Genomic DNA, 13,704 nt, shown 5'->3' with positions numbered 1-13,704 from the left:
TACCACAACAAATCCTAAACTTGTTTCCTTTGAGTACACGGCTTGTGGATATCTGAGACTGAACCGGCGTGTCTCACTTTACATTCATTTAACGTTCCTTTCAACCAACCCTTCAAAGAACTGTCTTGCGTAAGACTGTAAATCTGTTATTTTCTGTATTTAACGATTTTTGAATGCGGTTAATAGATCTTCACACATACTGCATGTGATCAACTTTGAAATGTTCTGACCTTTGTAATTGCCTTTGCTAATTTTGATGGGTTAGTTGATTACAATTACTTGTTACTAACATACCTTGCAGTATTTCTTGCATCAAAGTAATTGTTTAAATACTTCCTTTATCAGGTCTTTAGCTTCCACACTGATCTCTGTTTCTTCTTGTGGGTGAATCAAGAACTCGGTGGCAAAGTCTGAGCATAAGGGGGCGCCCATTTAAAATGGAAATGAAGAGGAATTTCTTCTCTCAGAGTGTCGTGGATCCTTGAAATTATCTACCCCAAAGAACAGTGGAGTCTGGGCCATTGTAAATATTTTAGGTGCAGATAGATTGATTTTTAAAAGATAGTGGAGTCAACGTTTATGGGGAGAGGGCAGGGAAATGGAAGTGAGGCCAAGATCAGATCAGCCAAGATCTTATTGAATGGCGGGGTGGGCTGAAGGGGCCAGATGGCTACTGCTGCCCATATTTCTTATGTACTTATCCTTGGTTAGGAGCTGGATTTAGATGTAGGTTTAGTGGTTGTGGTGATTTGTTAGGATTGGGATTAGTGATTGAGAGAGTCAATAGGATATTTGGCTTAAGATATAATGATTAACTTAGAAAGCACGATTGGCAATATAAGTGTTACTGGACATGCCCTTTTCCATTTCATGTTTTTAACCTCACAGAGCCGAGTCACAAAACAGCCTCACAATGTGTCCATTCAAGGAACCTTCTTTCCTGCGCAAGCCTCGTTTCTTTCTGTCAACAACACATCGTAATCTCTACATTTCTCATGGAAAAATAAATTAGTGACATTAGATTTGTGTATATTGGAACAATAACAGATGGATACAATTGTTGCACAGGTTACATCTAATCATCAACCTGCCTAAAAAGGACTGCTGACAATAATCTGTCACCAGGCCACACCAGTCACCGTCTGATTCCTCCATCGTCTCTTCATTCATTACCCACCTCTCCCACTTGAGCTACTTTCACCGGCATGGACTGGTTAGTCCGAATGGCTCATTTCTGTGTCATTCTGTAATTTTGTAGTCTCATTGTAAGTGGTCCCTGGATTTGATGATTCATTGTAACTGGTCCCTGGATTTGGTGCCTCAGTGTAACGGGTCCCTGGATTTGATTTATCAGTGTAAGGGGTTCCTGGATTTGATGCCTCAGTGTAAGGGGTCCCTGGATTTGATGCCTCAGTGTAAGTGGTCCATGGATTTGATGCCTCAGTGTAAGGGGTCCCTGGATTTGATGCCTCAGTGTAAGGGGTCCCTGGATTTGCTGCCTCAGTGTAAGTGGTCCCTGGATTTGATGTCTCAGTGTAAGTGGTCCCTGGATTTGGTGCCTCAGTGTAAGGGGTCCCCGGATTCGGTGCCTCACTGTAAGGGGTCCCTGGATTTGGTGCCTCATTGTAAGAGGTCCCTGGATTTGGTGCCTCAGTGTAAGGGGTCCACGTATTTGATGTCTCAGTGCAAGGGGTCCCTGGATTTGGTGCCTCAGTGTAAGGGGACTCTGGATTTGGTGCCTCAGTGTAAGTGGTCCCTGGATTTGATGCCTCAGTGTAAGGGGTCCATGTATTTGACGCCTCAGTGTAAGGGGTCCATGGATTTGATGCCTCAGTGTAAGTCGTCCATGGATTTGGTGTCTCAGTGTAAGGGGTCCCTGGATTTGATGCCTCAGTGTAAGGGGTCCATTGATTTGATGCCTCAGTGTAAGTCGTCCCTGTATTTGATGTCTCAGTGTAAGTGGTCGCTGGATTTGGTGCCTCAATGTAAGGGGTCCAAGGAATTTGGTGCCTCAGTGTCAGGGGCCCCTGGATTTGGTGCCTCAGTGTAAGGGGTCACTGGGTTTGGTGCCTCAGTGTAAGTGGTCCCTGGATTTGATGCCTCAGTGTAAGGGGTCCATGGATATGATGCAGCCGTGTAAGTGGTCCCTAGATTTTATACCTCAATGTAAGGGGTCCCAGGATTTGGTGCCCCAGTGTAAGTGGTCCCTGGATTTGATGCCCCAGTGCAAGTGGTCCCTGGATTTGATGCCCCAGTGCAAGTGGTCCCTGGATTTGGAGTTACCATGCAAGTGGTTCCTGGATTTGGTGTCTTAATGTAAGTGGTCCCTGGATATTGTCATATATTCATCTATCATTGTAATCCATGTATAAGCTGACCTAAGTTGTACACCTTGAGAACATTGACCACAAGAGCGTGAACTTGTGGCAGACACTCCTAACCTGGAATTTCAGGTAAAAAAGGGGAAGCTCCACCCACCTTCATCGCTTGAGATCTTGATCATAAAGGGAACTGGTCACAGAGTGACCTTCTTTCAATAGGGGCCTCGTGTCCATTTATACTGTATAGTAAGGACATATCATTGGCGACGAGAAACTGGGATTTAAACCACGCGAGCATGGCCACTAGCAGCAGAGAAGAGAGGTACTGTGTTGTGATGATTGAGACGACTTTATTGAAAGACTACAGCAAAGTTTTGTCACAAAGGAAAGTTTGGGACAGGATTCGGCCGACAAACGCAGGGCTCATCTCGACGGTTTGTGGATCCAGAATGTACTTCCTGATTAAGGCCCGTTTAGCACCAGAGAAGCCGGGTACAAGACGTTCGAGGAGCTCAGTAAATTGATCGGGGAACACCTTAAACCTGCGAGCAGCATGCACATCGCGAGACACCAGTTTTACATGAACTGGAGGTGAGAAGTGCAAAGTGTTCCTGACTTCGTGGCAGATCTCCGGCGACTGGCGAGCATATGTAAGTTCACAGATGCAAGCAGAGCAGAAATGATGCGAGTCTTTTTAATTGAGGGCATCGGGCATGCTGGGGTTTTCAGGAAACTGATTGAGACCAAAGACTTGACCTTGGAAGCGGCTCTGACAGCCCAGACTTTAACTCAGGGGAAAAAGAGACCAGAATGATGTATGACAAAAATCTTGACTCAAATGCGGCAAATGACCAGGGAGTCAACATTGTTAACGCGGCACACAGTTCTCTCGGCAGACAAGGGCAATCGGACATGTCCCAGCATGCAGTCGAACCCAAAAGGGGAATTCAACAGAGACAATGGCTAGCTGAACGGTGAATCATGCCATTGCAATGGGCAATGCGGCCAGTAATGGGGCAATCAACACCTGTTAATGGTGTACTTAAGGAGAGTTACAGAGACAGTCAGAGACGATCGACTGGTAATGGACCTTTTGTTTCCAACAATGGGTCCTCCAGCTCATGCTGGAGATGTGAAGCCAAACACCCAGACAAAGCCTGCAGCTATCTGCAATATACCTGCAGAAAGTGCAACGTCAGCGGTCAATTGGCGCGTATCTGCAGGAAGCCTGCATCCAGGTTGATGTACGAGGAGGACAGGCCCGATGTAAGCTCTACGAGGCCAAATGAATACTGGTGAAAATCACTGGAAACTGAAGTTCAGCGAGTTCATGTGGAGCACATATACAGTTCATATACCAGGACGCCACCAATAATGATGAAACTGCTCCTCAATGGCATCCCAGTACTAATGGAGCTAGACACGGGGACCAGCCAGTCCTTGATGAGAATCAACCAGTTTGAAAGGTTGTGGGTATCCAAGGCCAGGAGGCCAAAATTATTGCCGATTGATGCACAGCTGCGGACATATACAAAGGAGATTATTCCGGTGCTAGATTCGGAGAACAGGTTGCCACTCTGGATTGTCCTGGGTGACGGTGCCACACTACTGGGGATGAGTTGGCTTGCTGTCTTGAACTGGAAATGGGTCGATGTCAGTGCATTTCTTTCCTGGAGCGAGTATCATGCTCACAGATCCTAGACAAATTTGACTCGTTATTTCAATCCGGCATCGGAACTTTCATGGGGGCCACTGGGTCTTTTGTGCTGGCCCAACAGGGTGAGACTGTGTTGCCCGAAAGGCTGAGCCTGGGCTGGCCCAATAGGGTGAGCCTGTGCGGCCCGAAAAAGTGAGACTGTGCTGGCCAAATAGTGTAAAACTGTGCTGGGCCGATCGGGTGAGCTTGTGCTGGGCCAATAGTGTGTGACTGTGCCGTCCCAATAGGGTGAGCCTGGGCTGGGCCATTAGGGTGAGACTGTTCTGGCCCGATAGAGTGAGACTATGCTGGACCGATCGTGTGAGACTGTGCTGGCCCGATAGCGTGAGCCTGTGCTGCCAGATAGTGTGAACTTGTGCTAGCCCTATAGGGTGAGACTGTAGTGGGAAAATATTTCAAACATCATCAGTGTGACTGGAAAAGCAGCGACACACACATTCCCTATCCGAGTGAGAATGTTCCAGTGTACTGATTGTTGAAAGAGCTTCAACCAGTTACACAGCCTGAAAAACATCGCACCATTCACAGTGGGGAGAAACGACACGTGTTCCGTGTGTGGACGAAACTTCAACTGATCGTCCAACCTGGAGCGACACAAGGACACCTGCTCCATGGAGAAATCATGGAAATGTGAAGACTGTGAGAAGGGATTCAGTTCCCCGTCTGATCGAGAAATCCATCATCGCAATCACACTGGGGAGAGACCATTCACCTGCTCTGTGTGTGGCCAAGGTTTCACTCAGTCATCTGATCTGCTGAAGCTCCAGCGAGTTCATACTGGGGACGTGTGGAAAGGATTTACTCTGTCATTTGAATTGCGAGTTCGCAACTGACTGCAGGGGTTGGGTTCTACTGTTAGTACTGCTGTTAATCACATCCTGACTGAATCGTGTTCATTCTGTGAGTTGGGATTTGTTTCTGCTGATGTTAATCACCCATAAAACTGGGTTGGAGTTTACTATTTTGATATTTCAAATAACACAGTGTGTCGATAGTTGATGTCTCCATGATAAGAGGAGACAAATTGATGTCATGTTACTGACTGCTTCACTTTGCGCCTTTACTCCTTTCTAACTGTAGATTGTTTCAGTTCTCAGACCTTTGGTTACTCTCAGGACAAGTCCCACTTCCCCATAAAGTCCAGAGTGCCTTGATGTCCAGGGTAGGGAGAGCTACCACACCCGGGATCACTAACCACAAAATCCAGTCTGTTAATCACTTACACATATTGGAATTTTCTTGTTTCCACAGCATCTCTCTCACCTTCAATGTGTGAGTAGACTATCACATCTGCAAAGCTGGTTTCAATTTAAATTTGAATCCACTCAGTAAATGTATTTTTGAAAATATCTACAAGTAAACCGATCACATCAACTAATTGGCAAAGGTTTACAGTCAACTCGATGAACAAGTAAAAACGTCATGGCCCAATAACACAGCTCGATATTCACAGGAGAAAGTCTGTTATCTAATTCCTCGAAAGTCAGTTGGTGAGATGAGAGACGGAATCACTTTCCACATTCAGCTGGTAAATGGCCTCTCCCTGATGTGTTTCCACCCAACGCACATCTGCATCCATTCCCACTGTCCCCACATTTACAGTGTTCAGTCAGCTGGGCACACGAGTGTCACAGGTTGACGAATGATTGAAGTTCTATCCACACACAGAACATGTGTACAGTTTCTCACCGCTGTGATTGGTGTTTTTCCAAAGGCTGATGAAAACGTTATCCTGATGAATCTGGTGAATCTCTCAAATCTTGACGTGATGTTTGGTTTGAGTTACCAAGCTGCAGATTATCCCATTCTCATACCCTGCAAATGTAGGTTACAAAGGTTGTTCCTTTAAGTACAGGATATTAATTCAGAAGAGACAAATCTAGATTCTATAGGATATTCTGTCCCCTCCTGTCCCTCCAAAGATGTAAAAGCCTTATTCTAGACATTCTCCCTCCATCCTTACTGTCTAAAATCAACAGAAATTTGTTAACCTCTGGTGCTTCGCCATCAGTCGACTCAGTGAGTGTCAGCAGGATTTCCACTGTGGCAGTCATTAGAGCCGAGTCCATTCCTACCCCCAAATGACATCCACAAACCTCCCAATTGATGTCACTGGATCAGTATCAAGAGCAAGGGCAGTGGCTGATTTTTACTCATATTTAGCCCAGTGGTACTGAGGACAATTATAACCCCTGAACTGCTGCCTTGGCTGAGAGCAACAAAGAGCCCAGATCAAGGATCGAACTTGGGAACTTCCCAGTCAGTATTGCAGAGTGTTCTATAATTTGGGGGGTTGAGGGAAGGTTGGAAATAATATTTTGAAACACATTTTACTCCACCTTTAAACAAAACCTTCGTCACACTGCACAATTCTGAAATTTTTACAAATTAGACAAGCAACTCAAATGGATTAGAAAAATAATGCGCCATTTTAGAAAGGCTCAAGTCAATCGAATAGACAGCTTTACAATCACAGGACAATACATAAGGAGCGAATGTTAATGGGAACTCGGTTCGTGAAGTCCGCCGACACTCTGAGATGAACTGGACTGTTCCTTTAAGTATAAATAGGCAGAGAAAAGAGAGTCCCTGTTCCTTTAAATAGCTGCCCCATTCCCCCTGGCAGTGGGAGGAGCAACGGCGCGCAACTTCTTGAGATACTGACACAGCAAATACCGCCGGATTGGTTCCCGCAAGTTCCTAAAGTCCTATGAAATAAATTGCATCAGGTTAAGGAGAACAACTGAAAAGACTGCACACCGAGTCGTTGCTATGTGCGTGTGTGTGTGTGTGTGTGTACACAAAACACATCATTCTTAATCTTTGCGAGAGATAAGCTACTTTCTGCACCAGTTATTATCCAGCATTTTATTTCCTATTATTTACAATGTAATTGCAGAGTGTTTAATTCATTTACCATTTATTGATGACCCATTGTCTTGTGTGCTATTGTTTAGAAAATGATGTCAGAATGACCATTCCGCTAACAAGGTGACCATGTCTGTCCGCAGTATTCAGTGGGAAGGGAATTAAATATTTGCTCTTGGATTTGGATGCTGTGGGAACATCGGCGCAAAATCACACGGTTTAATTTGAAATGTGCCTGTTTTCTCACATGTCGAGCGGCTGTGAGAAATGGAACTTTGAGTAAAAAATGGCGGGGCTCGTCCGCAAACCTCTCACATATCAAATGTGATCATCCCTAAACAAGAATCATTGCCCAAGACCAACAAGCCGCCAACAGTAAAGACTGTAGCTCTCAGATTATGACGGTAGTGAGAAAATACATTCGGCCCATCGTGCTTGTGCTGTCCCTCAGAGAACTATCTAATTAGTCCTCCTCTCCATCGTCCTACAAATGTTATCCTTTTGACGAATATATTATTAATTTGAGACATGACATGAGCAAAGTACAGCATCCTTGCAAGTAAAAGGGGAATTTGGCGATGAGGTTAAATGTGAACGTCAAAACGTGGTCAAGGTGTCAACCGACGATGGGATTCGAACCCATGTGTACAGAGCACAATGGATTAGCAGTCCATCGCCTTAACCTCTCGGCCACCTCGTCCCTGCTTTAACAAATTGTCAGCTTTTCGTACCCAAACAGAAATAACGTGCAAGAAAGTCCACTTCACAGCTTGCTCTGCCCGTGCATGCAGATCGACAATGATGAAAACTTGCCATTAGATTCTTTCAGCAAACAGCCTTCCTTTGCTTCAGGTGAGTGACTGGAAGAGATGGTTGGTTTCTCGGCAGAATCACAACAAAGAATATAAAATTTCACGTAGCGAGTTAAGTTGACCGCGGCAGGACGTGAATCTGCAATCTTCTGATAACTTTGCTGTGAAAATCGAAGTCAGACGCCTTACCCATTAGGCCACGCGGCCGCTGCCTGCGCCCTTCATTGTGTTGTTGTATATATTGCGAGCAAATTCGGGGCAACTGCAATATCAAGGACTGGATTTTGGAAAAGATGAGCATATTTCGAGTCAATGAACAGATGCACTGCGATCTGGATGCACACCGGCGCAGGCAAGCCGAATGCAAATTGGAACACAACAGTTTAACAATTCGGTCATTGCAGCTGAAATCATACCCCTTCTCAAACTATACAGGATGACCCGGGTTTATGAGAAAATCCGTTTTAAAGGGAAAGATTATGAATCGGAACTGATAACCAGCCCATTTAAACAGAAACAGAATGATCCGGCGCTGCAAGGACATCCCTTTTACCCAGATGCAGAATAACCCTTGACTGACAGTAGTTCCCTTTTAAAAGAATAAAGTGAGATTTAGATCAGCCATGAAGGCAATTGTGCAGTGGGGCTCAGAAGCACGCGAGGCAGAGACTGTTATTGAAGCCAGGCAGGAAGGATGGAGGGACGTAAAACCAGCCCAGTCTGAAATATATTAATATTTAACATTTTAAGAAAATAAATGCATTTAAATTGTATTTAAAAAAAATTGAATTAGAGTTGTTTTAAATAAATAAATAATTGATTCCTAATCTATGTATTTTTTGATTGAACGAAGGCTGTGTGACGAGAAGAATTCCATTAGAAATGAGGGATGCAGTCAATAAATACCCAAACACAGTAAGCCCATGGGGGAAGACAAGCCATGAGGGAAGATGTGGGCTACAAGGGCGATCTTTTAAAGTCGCGTGTGTCTTTCTGCTGGATCTGACAGCAGCTGCTTGTGCTGTGAAAGAGGTCAAATGTAATAGAGGCCAGCGCAGGCAGAACAGAAAAAGCATATTTATTTTGGAAGTTAAAAATTTGGGATTATATATAAATATCCACATATATATATACATGTATAAACAAAGTCAGTCAGTCATGTCTTGTCTTGGTTTGATTTGATTTGAATTCGAAAATAAGGATGGAGTATGTCATCATGTCACACAGCCCACACGCAAGCCCTGCCGAAAATCGCTATATTTCTAACTTGTGTATTTTCCCTTCTTTCAAACGTGGAATAGCAAAATCCCACAGCAGATTCTTCTACCGCCAGAGAGTCCACGAAGGAGTGTTCAATCAAATCAGTACGGTTTCAAGTTGAATGTAATGCATTTTTCTCACATGACAGTCAGATCGCACTGCACGTTTGCACACACTCTGGCTTACACAAACACACAAACAAACTCAAATTCCTTCACCTCCAAAGGCAGGTTTTGAAAATTGAAATGGGAAATCCGGGACAGACAGCACATCCCTTTTAAGCAGACACAGAATGATGAGGGTCTGATAGCACATCATTTTAAAGAGACAGAGAATCATCTCGGACAGGCAGCACATCCCCTTAAAAGGGACACGGAAATAGAATGAATAAAGACAGATAAATATTTAAAACTCGGCAGTTCGTGCAGATTTTGTGGAGGATGAATCCGGTTTCACGATCTGTCGGATAATATTTCCGATATTTTAGGAAAAAGTTAAAGATTACAGATGTTTTCAACAAAAATAGCGCCTGGAAAAAATACGCAGCGAGAAAGGTCAAATGGGAACGTCTGTGATACAGTGGAACGCAGGAATGATTAAATAATAAATGGCACAATGGAGAAAGGCAAAGTGGGTGGTAATCGGGCAATAACGTAACAAAGGATGGTCCAGAGGAGGTGCTAGTGGGAATAGCAGAACCATTACCAGACAATGGGAGCAGTGCTTATCATCCGATACGTTGAACATAATGTTGACGCCAGAAGACGAGAACATGCCTACAATATAGGGTGTCACCGCTTTTTAATCAGACCAGGCAGCTTTGCCAGCCCGGATTGATTTCCTGTCCGCTTTGACTTCGGCAGCCAAGGGACGAATTAAAAAGGCAGCTTCTCTCATCTTTCCAGCTCAAGAGAAACAGGACGCACTCATATTCAGGGCAGAGGTGGAGATTGAAGCAGAATGTATGCTTATCCCAATTGAAGTGAACGTATGCGTACAGACAGGAAGATATACTGATCAAGTATTGGCCGGAACCAAACAAGGGTTTAGGTTATCCAACGAGTCACAGAGCCGAGAACCTCTGAGATAATTTAACTTTACTCACTTTGGCGTGTTTCACTTTGCTCTGGGATTTGGATGCTCATGGAACATCGACGTCAAATCACACGTTTTAACGTGAAATATGTCTGTTTTCTCACATGTCGAGCGGCTGTTTGAAGCGTAAATTTTAGTAAAACATGGCGGGGCTCGTCCTGGATTTGGCCCGTGAACCCTCGCATTTCAAATGTGATCATTCCGAAGCGAGAATCATAACCGTGGACCAACGAGCCGCCGACAGTGAAAAGGGCAGCTCTTAGATTCTGACGGTGGTGAGAAATGATATTATGGCCGATCGTGCATGTGCTGTCTCTCAGATACCTATCCAATTCGTGCCGCTCGCCATTGTCCTGCAACTATTCTCCTTTTGACGAATATATTATTAATTTGAGACATGACATGAGGAAGGTACAGCATCCTTGGAAGTAAAAGGGGAAATTGGAGATGAGGTTAAATGCGAATGAAAGAAGGAGGTCAAAACTGCAAGCCAATGACGACGAGGATGGGTTTCGAACCTTTGCGTGCAGATCACAATGGATTAGCAGTCCATCGACTATAACCTCGCGGCCACCACGTCACTTGTGCAGTGCAGTATTAGCCATTCAATCTCCTGCTTTTTGTATCCAAACAAAAATAATGTGCAAGAAAGTCCACTTCACAGCTTCACAGATGCAAATCGACAATGATGAAAACGTGTTAAGAGATTCTTTGAGCAAACAGCCTTCCTTGACTTCAGGTGAGTGACTGGAAGAGATGGTTGGTTTCTCGGCAGAATCACAACAACGAATATAAAAATTCACGCAGCGATCGAAGTTGACCGCGACAGGACCCAAACCTGCCATCTTCTGATAATTTCGCGGTTATAATCGAAGTCAGGCGTCTTATCCATTAGGCAACGCGGCCTCGGCCAGCACCATCTATTGTGTTATTGTGTATATTGCGAGCAGATTCGGGGCAACTACAATATCAATGACTTGATTTTGGAAAAGATGAGCATCTTTCGAGTGAATGAACAGGTGCACTGCGATCTGGGTGCGCACCAGCGCAGGCAAACCAAATGTAAATAGAAACACAACAGTTTAACAATTCGGTCATTGCTGCTGAAATCATACTCTTTCTCAAACTATACAGGATGACCCGGGTTGATGAGAAAATCCGTTTCAAAGGTAAAGATTATGAACCGGAACTGACAACCAGCCCGTTTAAACAGACACAGAATGATCCGGGACTGCAAAGACATCCCTTTTACCCAGATGCAGAATGACCCTTGACTGACAGCAGTTCCCTTTTAAAAGAATAAAGTGAGATTTATATCATCCCTGAAGGCAAGTGTGCAGTGGGGCTCAGGACCACGCGGGTCAGAGACTGTTATTGAAACCACAGCTGATAGACAGGCAGGAAAGAGATAGGGACATAAAACCAGCCCAGACTATAATATATATGTATTTAACATTTTAAGAAAATAAATGCGTTTAAGTTTTATTTTAAAAAAATTGAATTTGAGTTGTTTTAAATAAATAAATAATTGATTCATAATCTATATATTTTTTGATTGAAGGAAGGCTGAGTGACTGGGAAAATTTCATTGGAAGTGAGGTATGCAGTCAATCATTATCCAAGCACTGTGAGCCCATGTTGGAAGACAAGCCACGAGCGAAGTTGTGGGATACAAAGGCGATTTTTAAAGTCGAGTTTGTCTTTCTGCTGGATCTGACAGCAGCTGCGTGTTCTGTGAAAGAGGTCAAATGTAATAGAGCCCGGTGCAGGTGGAACAGAAAAAGCATATTTCTTTTGGAAGTTCAAAATTTGGGATTACATATAAATATACACATATTTATACATGTACAAACAAAGTCAGTCAGTCAGTCATGTCTGGTCCTGTCTTATCTTGTGTTGATTTGATTTGAATTTGAAAATAAGGATTGAGAATGTCGACATATCACACAGCCTACACGCAAGCCCAGGCTAAAATCGCTATATTTCTAACTTGTGTATTTACCCTTCTTTCAGATGTGGAGTAGCAAAATCCCACAGCTGATTCTTCTACCGTCAGACAGTCCACGAAGGAGTGATCAATCAAATCAGTACGGATTCAAGTTGCATGCAATGCATTTTTCTCACATGACATTAAGATCGCACAGCACGTTTGCACACACTCTGGCTTACACAAACACACAAACAAACTAAAATTCCTGCAACTTCCAAAGGCAGTCTTTGAAATTTGAAATTGGAAATCCGGGACAGACAGCACATCACTTTTAAACAGACACAGAATGATGAGGGTCTGATAGCACATCATTTTAAAGAGACAGAGAATGATCTCGGACAGACAGCACATTCCCTTAAAAGGGACACGGAAATAGAATGAATAAAAACAGATAAATATTTAAAACTCGGCAGTTCGTGCAGATTTTGCGGAGGATGAATCCGGTTTCACGTTCTGTCGGATAATATTTCCGATATTTTAGGAAAAAGTTAAAGATTACAGATGTTTTCAACAAAAATAGCGCCTGGAAAAAATACGCAGCGAGAAAGGTCAAATGGGAACGTCTGTGATACAGTGGAACGCAGGAGTGATTAAATAATAAATGGCACAATGGAGAAAGTCAAAGTGGGTGGTACTCGGGCAATAACGTAACAAAGGATGGTCCAGAGGAGGTGTTAGTGGGAACAGCAATACCAGACAATGGGAGCGGTGCTTATCATCCGATACGTTGAACATAATGTTGAGGCCAGAACTCGAGAACATGCCTACAATATAGGGTGTCACCGCCTTTTAATCAGACCAGGCAGCTTTGCCAGCCCGGATTGATTTCCTGTCCGCTTTGAATTTGGCAGCCAAGGGACGAATTAAAAAGGCAGCTTCTCTCATCTTTCCAGCTCAAGAGAAACAGGACGCACTCATATTCAGGGCAGAGGTGGAGATTGACGCAGAATGTATGCTTACCCCAATTGAGGTGAACGTATACGTACAGACAGGAAGACATACTGATCAAATATTGGCCGGAACCAAACAAGGGTTTAGGTTATCCAACGAGTCACAGAGCCGAGTACCTCTGAGATAATTTAACTTTACTCACTTTGGCGTGTTTCACTTTGCTCTGTGATTGGGATGCTCATGGATCATCGGCGTCAAATCACACGTTTTAACGTGAAATATGTCTGTTTTCTCACATGTCGAGCGGCTGTTGGAAGCGTAAATTTGAGTAAAACATGGCGGGGCTCGTCCGGGATTTGGCCCGTGAACTCTCGCATTTCAAATGTGATCATTCCGAAGCGAGAATCATAACCGTGGACCAACGAGCCGCCGACAGTGAAAAGTGCAGCTCTCAGATTCTGACGGTGGTGAGAAATGATATTATGGCCCATCGTGCATGTGCTGTCTCTCAGATACCTATCGAATTCGTGCCGCTCGCCATTGTCCTGCAACTGTTCTCCTTTTGACGAATTTATTATTAATTTGAGGCATGACATGAAGAAAGTGCAGCATCCTTGTAAGTAAAAGGGGAATTTGGCGATGAGGTTAAATGTGAATGACAAAAGGAGGTCAAAGCTGTAAACCAACGACGACGAGAATTGGTTTCGAACCCATGCTTGCAGATCATAATGGATTAGCAGTTCATCGCCG

General features: G+C 44.0%; 1 non-coding gene across 1 annotated transcript; it reads right to left on the bottom strand.

Annotated features, from left to right (window-relative positions):
* Nucleotides 1-7,520: 7,520 nt before the first annotated feature.
* On the bottom strand, nucleotides 7,521-7,606 carry trnas-gcu (transfer RNA serine (anticodon GCU)). Its single transcript has one exon. It is a non-coding gene; the product is annotated as a tRNA-Ser (tRNA).
* Nucleotides 7,607-13,704: the final 6,098 nt, after the last annotated feature.

The sequence above is a fragment of the Pristiophorus japonicus genome, chromosome 33 (genome assembly GCF_044704955.1).
Source record: "Pristiophorus japonicus isolate sPriJap1 chromosome 33, sPriJap1.hap1, whole genome shotgun sequence".
In the NCBI taxonomy this organism is placed as follows: domain Eukaryota; kingdom Metazoa; phylum Chordata; class Chondrichthyes; family Pristiophoridae; genus Pristiophorus; species Pristiophorus japonicus.
The sequence above is the reverse complement of the archived record's forward strand: the minus strand, read 5'-3'. Positions and strand labels throughout refer to the sequence as shown.